Source organism: Loxodonta africana, chromosome 9 (genome assembly GCF_030014295.1).
Source record: "Loxodonta africana isolate mLoxAfr1 chromosome 9, mLoxAfr1.hap2, whole genome shotgun sequence".
Classification (NCBI taxonomy): Eukaryota; Metazoa; Chordata; class Mammalia; order Proboscidea; family Elephantidae; genus Loxodonta; species Loxodonta africana.
The window spans coordinates 62,991,439-63,003,231 of NC_087350.1; the positions used below are offsets into that span (position 1 = coordinate 62,991,439).

An 11,793-nucleotide genomic window follows, 5' to 3' on the forward strand; every position below is an offset into this window, starting at 1 on the left:
ACACCTGAGCCCCGTGGCCTATCTGCCAGCTCTGCAGCTACCCCCTTCCCTCGCCAGCTTCCTGCCCAAAGAGCCCCACATTCAAGCCAACATGAGGGAAGGGGGCATCTCGCCAGCTGGTCCCTGCCAGGGAGCTTTTGATGTGCAATATTAGGAAAGAGACATGAAAAAAGGAGAAAAGGAAAGAAGTATATATATTATTTAAACAAAAAGAAGATGTATTACTATTTTTTTTTTCACCTGGGAAAGAGGTGAGAGCATGAGAAAGAGCAGCCAGGGGATGGGAAGTGAGGATGCCCCAAAAGGGAGATGCGAGACCCTCGGGCCTGGGGAGACCCATGTTGCTACCTCCCACTGTGAAATCGCTGGTGCTCCCAATTGTCTTGTAATGTTTGTGATTTTTTTTTTTAAGGAATAAAAAAAGAACTATTTAAGATTCTAAAGGTGCTACCATTTTGCCACAGACTTTGAAGACTCTTTCTGATGTGGGACGTTGTCCACATCTTGCTCTTTCCCCCAAATTTTGAAGTTTGGGGGATTTAAAAATTTTTTCTGTCATCACCCTTGTGCTCTTCAGGTAACTAACTGCTTAAAGAGGAAAGAAAGAAGAGAAAAGAAAAAAACCTACCAGAAACCAGAAGTAGGGAGATTTACCTTTTAACTTATGGACTTTGAAATGTTTGTCCTCTTCAGGCAGGGGGAGTCCTGAGTTCCAAGGATTGTGACTTGGCCCTTCTTGGTCCTGGAGGGAAGCTAGGCTGCCTTGGAGGGCATGGCCTGCAGAGGTGCTGAAACAAGTCTTGACTTCGAAGAAACCATTACGAAAGTGGCGTTGGTCAAGGCTGACCTGGGAGGTGGAATTCAAATACGGAGCCATCTCCCAAAGCCACATAATGTAATCCCAAGGTCTTCCCTTCCGGGAGCAGTCATCTTTCTTGCTTTTTCATGGTCATTAAATTCTCTAGAAACCCAATGTCATTAGCTCCAAGTGTGAACTGGGCTGACGAGAAAGAATAACTATGGGAATCTCAGTTCAGCACTATAGTGATGTTCAGTGTAACCTGAATTATGCTATGTCAGTCAACAAGTCAGTGCTTAGGTTGAATGTTGAAGTTGTTTTAACTATGGAATTATTTTTATAGAAGGGGAAAACGTATGTGAAAGTCTCTTTTTGTGTATTTTTCTTAAGTTGTGTCTCTGTGGGAATTGGATTTGGTTTCCATTATTTAATACCTCACTCTGGCCCACCCTCCCTACCGGACACTTCCTGTATTCCTCTCCTCCCTGTCCCTGCCTGGTCGTTCTGACGGAAGTGCATTTTTGTAGCAGCTCGGGGCCTCATCTCAGCCCTCGGTTTCCCAATGCCGCCAGACTCATCGTGGCCTCTGTCTAGTTCTTGGGTCTTTCTGCTGTCCTCGTTTATGTCTCTGTCCACATGTCAGTGTGTTAGAACCCTAGTGGGTTCCATTTCTTCTTTTTCCCTTCTGGATTTTAAATAAATATTTAAAACTGAGGCAATGGAATGGCTGTCTGTGGTGGTGTACTTCTTCCCAGAGCTTGGAGGGCAGTTTCTGGACAGATTGGCTGGGAGGATGCTCATCCTGCTTCCCCCAAAGGAGGAAGAGGGGCCGGGAGAGATGAGGTGCCTTGCATTGGCCGGGGGTGTGGATGCCAAAAGGCAGGGAGCTTGGGTTCTACAGGTAGGAGGTACATTGAGGTTAACATGAGCAATTTAAAATTATGGTAAAATATACATAACATAAATGTTACCACTAGTGACATTTAGCACATTCACAATATTGTATAACCATCACTACTATCTAGTGCTAAAAACATTTTCATCACTCCAAAAGGAAACAGCATATCCATTAAGCAGTCACTTCCTATTTCACTCTCCCCGCAGCCCTGGCAACCTCTGACCTGCTTCCATCTCTGTGGATTTGCCTCCTCTGAGTATTTCATCGAAAGCCATCACACAGGTTCTGGCCTTCTGTGACAGCTTCTTTCAACCATGTTTTAGCATGTATCAGCAGTTAATTTTCATTTATGGATGAGTAATATTCCGTTGTATGAATACAGCACATTTTGTTTATCCATTCACCCACCGATGGACATTTGGGTTGTTTCCACTGTTTGCCTTTTGTGAATAGGGCTGCGGCATGAGCCATTCTTACCTGTGAGATTTCTTGAGTGAGATCACACGAGTATCTCCCTTGAAAGAAGTGATTGAGAGTCTGAGAGAGAGAATTGACAGATGTAACAAATAAAAATACAGGATGCCCAGATCAATAGGAAGTTTAGATAAGCAACAAGTACTTTTTCAGCATAAGTGTATCTCATGCAATATTTGGGACATACTTATACTAAAAAAGTCATTTGTTATTTATCTGAAATTCATATTTATCTGGGTGCCCTGCATTTTATCTGGCAACCCTACTGGGAAATGAGAGACCTGCTGGGCCTGGACCCCACATCCGACCCTCGGTTCAGAGCTCAAGGGACCGTGGATGAATTGGAATTTTTCTGCCCTCCTCATCTAGGAGAAAGAACGAATCACAAGGAGCTGAGCTCATATCAGGGGTTTTAAACACTTGCATTTCATGCCCAGGCCCTCAGTGCAGGTGCAGCTCAGTCTTCCCTCCTGTGCCACCCTGCACCAGCCCCAGACAGCTGCCCTGCCACGGCCCTGAAAGGTGGGTCCACAGAGCCCAGCATGTGAAGTCTGGGGGGAGCTTGGAGAGTCCCTTGTCCAAGGTACACCCTCCGGTTTTACAGAGTGGGCAACAGACAATCAGGGAAGTGCCTGAGGTCCCATGATGAGGCCAAGGCAAAGCTGGGCTTCAAACCCAGGAGTGTCCGTGAGGGTACTGCCAATGTGCGTTAGATCCTTGGTTCTCAAAGTGTCTTCCTGGAACCAGCAGCAACACCTGGGAGTCTGGGAGTTCCTTAGAAGTGCACGTTTTCAGCCCCTCCCCACACCTGCTGAATCACAAGCCCCAAGCGGGGGCGTCCAGCAATCGGCATTTTAAAAAGCTTTCCTGGAAACACTGATGTAAGAATCATCGATCTGTACCGTCCTAGAGCTGGACAATGATTTCCCAACACTGGAAACGAACTCAGAAATGAAGAGATAAGAATGTTCTGGTCATTTCCTTAACTGATAATCAAAACAAAAATTGGGCCAGCATGGTCCAGTTCCTGAACCATTCTCTAAGAGCTGCCATATATTGTCATCCCCAAAGAACCTGCCTAGCTGTCGGCTTATGCTTCCCATTCTGTAGGTGGGAAAGTTAAGGCACTTTAACATCTATTTTTCCTGTGAGGCAAAAAGTCTGTGAGAGCAGGGGATAAGTCTTGTTCCCTGCTGTAGCCACAGAGGACAGCAGTCACTCAAATTTGTGTAAACAAATGCTCTCAGGAACTCTCAGCTTCATTTCCTTGACTCGAGTTGATCAAGCACCTTCTCTGTGTCCAGTGTAACTGGAGTTACAGAGGGAATCTGGCAGTGTGTCTGCATGGGGTCTGAGTCCGAGGGAGGCAGTAGGAGGGGTTGGGCCTTGTGTGCTTAAGGGATAGGTGCTGGGGGCGGGGGGGTGGACAAAAAGGGGGGGCAGCAGGCAGAATCTCAGCAAGGCCGGGGTGGTCAGGAGGTGACTCCCCAAACTGAGGCTGAGAGGTAGAGAATAAATTGAGGTTAGCCAGATGCGGAAGGGCATTGGAGGGAGAGGGAACAGCACCAGCCAAGGCCCAGAGGTGAAAGATGGTTGTTGTTGGTGGTACGTGCCGTTGAGATTCTGACTCACAGTGACCCTCTATGACAGAGTAAACTCCCCAGAGGATTTCCTAGGCTGTCATCTTTACAGGAGCAGGTCACCAGGTCTTTCCTCCTGCAGAGCCGCTGGTGGGTTTGAACCACCAACGTTTTGATTTGCAGCCGAGTGTTTAAGCATTGTGCAACCAGAGGTGAAAGGTAGCCTGTGTGTTTGGGAAAATGTAAGTAGCTCCATGTGGCTGTATGCAGAAGAGTGTGGGGGAACAATGCTCCAGTGAACATGGGCGTGCATGTCTATTCGTGTGACGACTCTTATTTCTCTAGGATATATTCGTAGGACTGGGATTGCTTGATCATATGGTATGTCTATTTCTAGCTTTCTAAGGAAACACCACATTGTTTCCAAAATAGTTGAATCAAACCCAGCCACGGGCAGTCACATACACTATGCAACAGGCCAGTGTTGGGAAAGTGAGGGGGGAGGGGCGGGAAGGGGAGAAGCTTGCAGTTGGGTTCCAGTCCCAGCTTTCTGACTGGCACATGGCCTGGAGTGGGTCCTTAGCTCTCTCTCTGGGCCTCAGCTTCTCCCTCTGCAAAATGGGAATGAAACACCCTGCCCTGCTCACCAGTGCAGACAGGGCTACTGTTAAATAGCAGTAGGGAGTTATTGTTACTGTCTTATGCATCCAGTCAGTCCTGACTCACGGTGACCCCATGTGTGCAAAGTAGAACTGCTCCATAGTCTTGTCATGGCTGTAACCTTTATGAAAGCAGACTGCCAGGCCTTTTCTTCCACGGTGCTGCTGGTTGGGTTCAAGCCGCCGACTTTTTGGTTCAAACCACTTGTACCACCCGGAGACCTTATAGCCGGGTGATCTGTATGAAACTGATGATATTCAACTGCGTTTTGGCCGACATAACTGACAGTTTCAGATGTTCTACCCCATTACCAGCACACGTGATAACAGTGGCTGCACTTTCTTGGGCACTTGCGCCCGCCCCCCCTCACTGTCCCAACACTGGGCTGTTCTTGCATGGTGGACCTGACTGCCCATGGCTGGGACTTCATTCGTTGTCAACAGAGCAAACACTGGCTGGCCTGGGCTTTCCCCAGGGCCACGCTCAGTGTTACACATTTTCATCTCACGCACAACCTTATGCAACACTCGTTACTACTCTGTTTTTCAGATGAAGAACTGAAGCCCAAAGAGGTTGCTTAAGCCACTCAAGGTCACACAATAGGTTTTGACTTGAGCAAATCTTCTTTTGCGGGTATTTCCTCAGCCCAGACACAAAGCTCCTAATTGGAACTGTTTGCTCTGTCAATGTATTCTTCTTGATTGCTCATCTACAAGATCTCAAGTTAGACATGGAGCTAAACCCTGGTCTTGTTGAAGAAATATTTAAAATGGCTTTCTCAGAAAATGAATGGTTTCAAATGGGTGTGTTTCCCTGATGACCCAAAACTCGATATGACCTTTGCCATGTCACCTCACTTCTCTAAGCCATTGTTTCTTCAGCTGTGTAATATGGGGAAACAGTCTTTTTTTCAGCCATGGCTATACGTATTTTTGGGTTTTGATGTCTTTAGAAGCGGGATATAACCTGCAATCAGTGAGTATTGATTGAATGCAGCAGTCTTTCTTGCTCTCCTCCCATCCCAGCTTTGTCATTAAACAAATGGTGATGGTTATTATAATTTGCAAAGTCTTAAGGCAAATTTGTCTCATTTCATAAGCATTTTACAAATATTAATGGATTTAATCCTCATAATGACCCAGTGAAGTAGGTACTCTTCTTATCCCCACTTTACAGGTGAAGAATGGAGGCATAGAGTGATAAGTAACCTGCCCAACGTCACACAGCTACCAAACAGTAGACCAGGATAGCTCTTCATCACCACCCTACGCTGCCTCGAGGGCTTCTCTGTCTCCTTTCCTGCCAAACTTCTCTTGCCATTGCACCCGGGTCAGATTGAGGGGCAGGCTAGGAAACGTTGCCCTAGAAATTCAATCCATGGAGGCACGAAAACAGCTTAGTTGTCTAGTGCTGCTGTAACAGAAATACCACAAGTGCATTGCTTAAACAAAGGGGAATTTATTTTCTCACAATCTAGTAAGCTAGAAGTCCAAATTCAGGGCATCAGCGCCAGTGGAAGGCTTTCTCTCTCTATCAGCTCTAGACGAAGGTCCTTGTCATCAATCTTCCCCAGACTAGGACCTTCTCCAGGCAGGAATCCTGGGTCCAAAGGACCCACTCTGCTCCCGGCGCTGCTTTCTTGGTGGTATGAGGTCCCCAACTCTCTGCTTGCTTCCCTCTTCTTTTATCTCCTGGATGATAAAAGGTGGTGCAGGCCACATCGGAGGGAAACTCCCTTTACATTGGATCCGGGAAGTACCCAGAGTGAAGGTGTTACATCTGCATAATCCTCTTTAACCACAGGCAGAGATTATGATTTATAACACATAGGAAAATCACAAAATGGAAGACACACAGTACTGGTAATCATGGCCTAACCAAGTTGACACATATTTTGGGGAGACACAATTCAATCCATGACAGCATCCCTGGAATGTGAGGAGATGGAGAACATTGGACTGTGTTAGGGTGTGTCAGGCCGTCCCTGGGTGGGTCAGTTTGTGTCGACTACTATCCTAAAGGTTGGCAGATTCAATCCACCCAGTAGGCCTGTGGAAGAAAGGCCAGGTGATCTTCTTCCCCTCTTTCCCCCAAAAAAGAACCCTCAGGAGCAGTTCTACTCTGTAACACATGTGGAGAATTTTTTCCCTGGGGCCTGAACAGTGTTGGCCATGGAGGTGGATGTGTACGGTTATGGGTCACTCTGCGTCAGGTACTAGACCTGAAGTGACATAGGTGACTATGTGTTATTTAATAAATTGTGCGTGTGTGTGTACGTGCGTGTGTGAATGTGTGATATATGGAGCCTCTAAAGCTCAGGACTCGGGGCAGGGGTCCAAGTCTAATGGTGGTGTTGTCCCCACACAACAGTCAGTCTCTCCTTAAAATGAACAGTGTCTTGACTCTGTCCCCATCATCTCACTCCTGGACCACCGCAACAGTCTCCCAAGTCTACTCTCCTACCCCTGCCCTCCCCATAGCCCCCACTGCAGACACACAGAGTGGCCTTTCTAAAGAACAAATGTGATTATGTCACGCCCCAGCTGCCTTACTTCTTTCCACTTCTCCCCAGTGCCCCGGAAGCCCAGCCCTAAGTGCTCAGCCTGCTTCCTTGCCCTGCAGGCCTCGGCTCCTGCCCAGCTCTCCTCCATCCACCCTGGTCACTTGGGCCTATCTCATGCTGCAGCCACACAGACCTGCTTCCAGGGCCTTGTTGCCGCCTGTCCTCTTCCTCTCCTGATGAGCTCCAGTCATTCCTTCATAGCTCAGATTACAGCAACGTGAATTCAGAAAACTAACTAAGCTGGCAAAAAACAAACAGAGAAACAAACAAAAAAAAACAAACGAAAAGCAATGGGAATCCCAGTTTTGACAAGAATGTGAGGAAAGGGATTCATCTGGGCATTGTTAAGATGATATAATATTAAAAATGGTGAATGCTTTTTGATTTTGCATGTTTTTGTTTTCTGTTTGGGGAAGGGCTTTTTCAAAAAATTGTCTTTATTTAGGTATAATTTGCATACAATAGAATGCATATCACTTAGGTGCCGCCTCTTTTTGGAAAAGTCACTGCCTCCGAGGCTGTGTTGGGGACCCTCTAAACTTTTCCTTTTCCACAGTTGTGACCACACTCACTTGGAATTGAAGCTCTCTCCCTCACCCTAATCCCACCCCCATGCCAGCTGGACACTCTCCAAGCTCCCTCAGCATTTGCTTTATGTCCCACTCAAATCTTGGTGTTCAGTGGGCCCGGAATTGATGGAAGCATGAGATTGCCAAGTGGGCAAGCCCTCTATTGAAATCAAAGGACTCACACATGCTAATATTACTCTATCCCACTCTCACTCTGGCCTTCAATCAGCCAGACTCTGAAGTCTTTGTAACCCCTTCAACTTCAGGAACCCCCATTAAATCTGGGTTTGGAGAAGTTACTTGCAGCTGGCTCTGGGGAAAGAAAGGAAGGTTTTGTGCAAGGCATTTCCCAAGTGCTCACTGCCTTGTGTCACAGTCCTGACCTGACCATTGCTAAGCCCCAGGGGCCCCACCATTTCTTGCTATAAAGGTCAACGAGCGGTCAGGTTACCAGGCTGACTGGCTCCAGGTGCCTTCTCTCTCGTCATGGCACTGCCCTGGGCCCTTGCTGTCCTGAGTCTCCTCCCTTTGCATCCAAGACCCAGAGTGTGCCAACATGAAGCCAGCACCTATTACTAATGCCACTCTGGAGCGAGTGAGTGCCGGGGCTCCCCTTCCCCTGCTGGCTGGTCACTAGCCCCCTGCTCTTGGCTCTGTGCTTTTCTCTCCTGGGTCCTGGGGTGAAGCTCTGACCATCTGGGCGGCTTCAGGTGGCATTCCCTGCCTCCAGGCCCAAAAGCCCCATTCAGAAGTATCTCAGCAGGGGATGGTTCCATGCTGGGCATGGGGAGGCTGTCTGTAGGATTGCCTGATTCTTTGGTGTGAGTCTCTCTGTCTCCACATCTGCAAAATGGAGAGAGAGATTAGCTGAATCACCTCCCAGCTGACTGTCAAGGGTTCAGCCCCAAGGCCCGCATCACCAGCTCTGGTCTCTCCCCAGTTCTCTGGCAAATGGTTCTACATCGCCTCAGTCTTTCGCCATCCCAAGTACTATCAGTCAGCCAAAGAGATCCAGGCGGCCTTCTTTTACTTAACCCCCAACATAACGGAGGACGTGATACTACGCAGAGAGTACACCACCATGTGAGACCCCCACATGCCAGCCCCTGCCTTCCCCCTCTCCCCACAGCAGGCACCAGCTTCTGGCTTCCACCCCCAGCAGCCAAATACCTTGAGCTAGTCCCTCCCCAGTGCTGCCCTCAGCATTCCCATCTATGGAGTGGGAAGACTGACTCCAATTTCTGTCCCACTCTTGCCCTTCCATGACTATGATGGGTGACTGTGACTGTTCATCTCTCCTTGACCATGGTAGTATTTCTCCCACTTTGTGTCTGACTTTAGGCATGGCCAGTGTGTCTATAACTCCAGCTACCTGGGGGTCCAGCAGGAGAATGGAACCCTCTCCGGAGATGGTGAGGGATGGCCCTCAAACTGGAGACCACCTTGTGGGAAGGGGGGACTGTCGGTGGGCCGGCATGGCCTATGTGAGGAAGGCTGGGGCTGAGGGCCCTGGAGGCTCTGGGCCCACAGAACACGGGGAAAGCCCATGTCTTGTGTCTCCATGGTCCCAGTGCCTGCACACTGTAATAATCATAGTAATACCTGCCAACATTGTGAGCTCTTACTATGTGCCAGGCACTGTTTGAGGTGCTTTACGTGAATCAACTCACTGAATACTCCCATATAAGCCGAAGCCATTACGATGATCATGCCCAGTTTACAGATGAGGAGACATAGCACAGAGACGTCAAGTAATTTCTCTGAGGTCACACAGCTTGTAATTGGAACTAGGATTCAAACCCAAGCCTGGCTCCAGGCCTGCCCCTGTCTTAACCATTCTTTATCGTGCTCTGGAAGTAAAGGGAGCAACCCATGTGTTGGGCAGACTGTGACTTCACTCATGTCCCAGTCATCACTGCAAAGATGGCACAAAGCAGGGGCACAAAATGCTGATGGAACTGAACTAACACCACTTACAGCCCTGAGGCTCCTCTCAGGACCTCATTTCCTTCATCTGTAAAATGGGGAGAAAGGCCCTGACTTCCACAGTCTATTTGGCCTCCTATGATTCCATGGACTTAAGTGTGTGGGTATGCATGTATGTATGTGTGTGTATTCCATGTCGGCAGTACACATGTGTATGTTTCATGTGTGTGCTGCATGGTCCATGTGCGTACTGTATGTATGTATTCCATGTATGCAGGTAGAGTGCTCAGCACTGGGCCCAGCACACAATAGGAGCTGGTGACGTCATGGCCCAGGTGAACCCTTGGTCTTCACTGGTCAGCTGTGTGACCCTGGGCCTGCCCAGGCTGCCTCATCATCCCTTCCTCAAGGTTTCACCCGAGACACTGTTTTATCCTCCAGAAGGGGGCACACAACATTTTGCCTACCTGCTGTTCACTAAGGACTCCAAGACCTACATGTTTTCCTTCTACCCGGAAGATGAGCTGAACCGGGGGCTGGTCTTCTATGGTAGGCACCCTTGGCAGTCCCAACTCCAGCCCACCCCAGTATCGGCCCAGCTTCACCCACCCTGAGGACTGGGCTCCCTGAATTCTAGCCCTGCCTGGACTTCCATCTGGGACCTCCAGTGTCCTCACCCAGCCCCCTGCTCCCCACTGCAGCTTGGAAGCAGGAGGTAACCCAGGAACAACTGAGAGAGTTCTATGAAGCCCTCAAGTGCATGGGTCTCCAGGGGATGGAAATTGTGTACACTGATGGCAAAAAGGTAAACAAAGGCAAGAGGACCTGGGCAATGCTCACCACCAGCCTTGGGTTGGCCCGGCCTCGGGCAGCCCCGGAGATCCAAAGAGGGAAGGCCTCCAGCCATGGCTGCACAGCAAACAGGGCATCCTACTTTTAAGCTCCTTCTCTCTGGCAGGGGCAGTGGAGCCTCACACAGGGCTGTGGTGGTGGGTGAGAGCCCAGGGGGAAGCGTCACTGTGAAGTCAGGGAGAACTCCCAGAGCAGGTGGGGAGGGCTGAGAGGCTAACAGGAAGGGAATCAGCAAAGGGGTGGGGGTGGGACTTGGGGAGGAGACCCACATGGGGCACCCCTGGGTGGTGCAAATGGTTAGCGTTCACCACTAGTCGAAAGGTTGGCTTCAACTCTCATCTGCTCAAGTTTAACACTCGCGTGAGAGGGGTTTGGTATTCTGGCTTCAGTGTTGCCCAAAGCGGAGGAAGTCCAGGGCCACTGTCCCAGTTTTGTATACTTGAGGCTGGCCTGTGTAATTATCACCTTCATTCTTTTCTTCAAACCTGTGTTAAATGGAAGACTTTCCTTGGTCTCTGCCTACGTAGTAATATCTGTAAAATCACAGAGCTGATAAGCTAGTTACACTCTTTCGATATTCATGAAATACAGTCATAACTATTAAGATACAAAGGTCTCACCATTTTACCACCTGAGGTCACTTCACTTGACCAGGTGTGGTTTGAACGCCTTTCTCTGCCCTGCAAACCCTGGGAAAGGCTATGAGCTCAGCCACCAAGTCAGATCACCTGGTCGCCAGCTTCCCTCCCTCATCTAGGTGGGTCACCTTGGACAGACCATGTGGCCCCTCTGAGCCTCAGTTTCATCATCTGTAAAATAGTGGTGGTTGTGAGGAATTCAGGAGACATAGCACAGGGCCCTGGCAAGTCATAAAAACCTATAAACCTGTTGCTGTCGAGTGGATTCTGACTCACAGGCAAGCCATAAGTGTTCAGAAAATGCCAGTTGTTCTTAAGGGTTTGAGCTCCTATTGTAGACATGTATAAGCTGAGGCTCTGAGAGGGAAAGTGACTTGCTCAAGGTCACCTGGCCAGAAAGTGGCAGAGCCACGGTTGGGAGCCCTGGTATGGCTGGCTCCAGAGTCCAGAACGTACTCCATCCCCACAGAAAATCTTCCTCCATCATAACACTTCTTTCTCCCCCCACTGTCTTCCAGGATCTGTGTGGACCCTTGGAGAAGCAGCATGAGGAGGAGAGGAAGAAGGGAAACAGGGGGTCCCAGGTGGACACAGAGTTAGGCTAGGACCTTGGGGATTTTGGAGAACCATCCTCTTCCTCCTGGCAGCCCTTGTATCTGCTGAATTGCAGTTATGTCAACATAGCTCCTATATATTTGGAACAGTCTGGCCAGGTCTCTTGTTCATTTGTTCATTCATTTATTCATGTTGAAGCTGCCCTGAGGGGAGCCCTGGCTGGGCGTTGGACCAGGCCTGCCCCTGGTGGAGAGAGCCCCTATGAGACACCCAGTACAC

At 49.0% G+C, this 11,793-nt stretch overlaps 1 pseudogene; it reads left to right on the top strand.

The window, feature by feature from the left end:
- The first annotated feature begins 8,029 nt into the window (after nt 1-8,029).
- On the top strand, nt 8,030-11,564 carry LOC104845670 (alpha-1-acid glycoprotein 2-like; annotated as a pseudogene).
- The last annotated feature ends 229 nt before the right edge of the window (nt 11,565-11,793 follow it).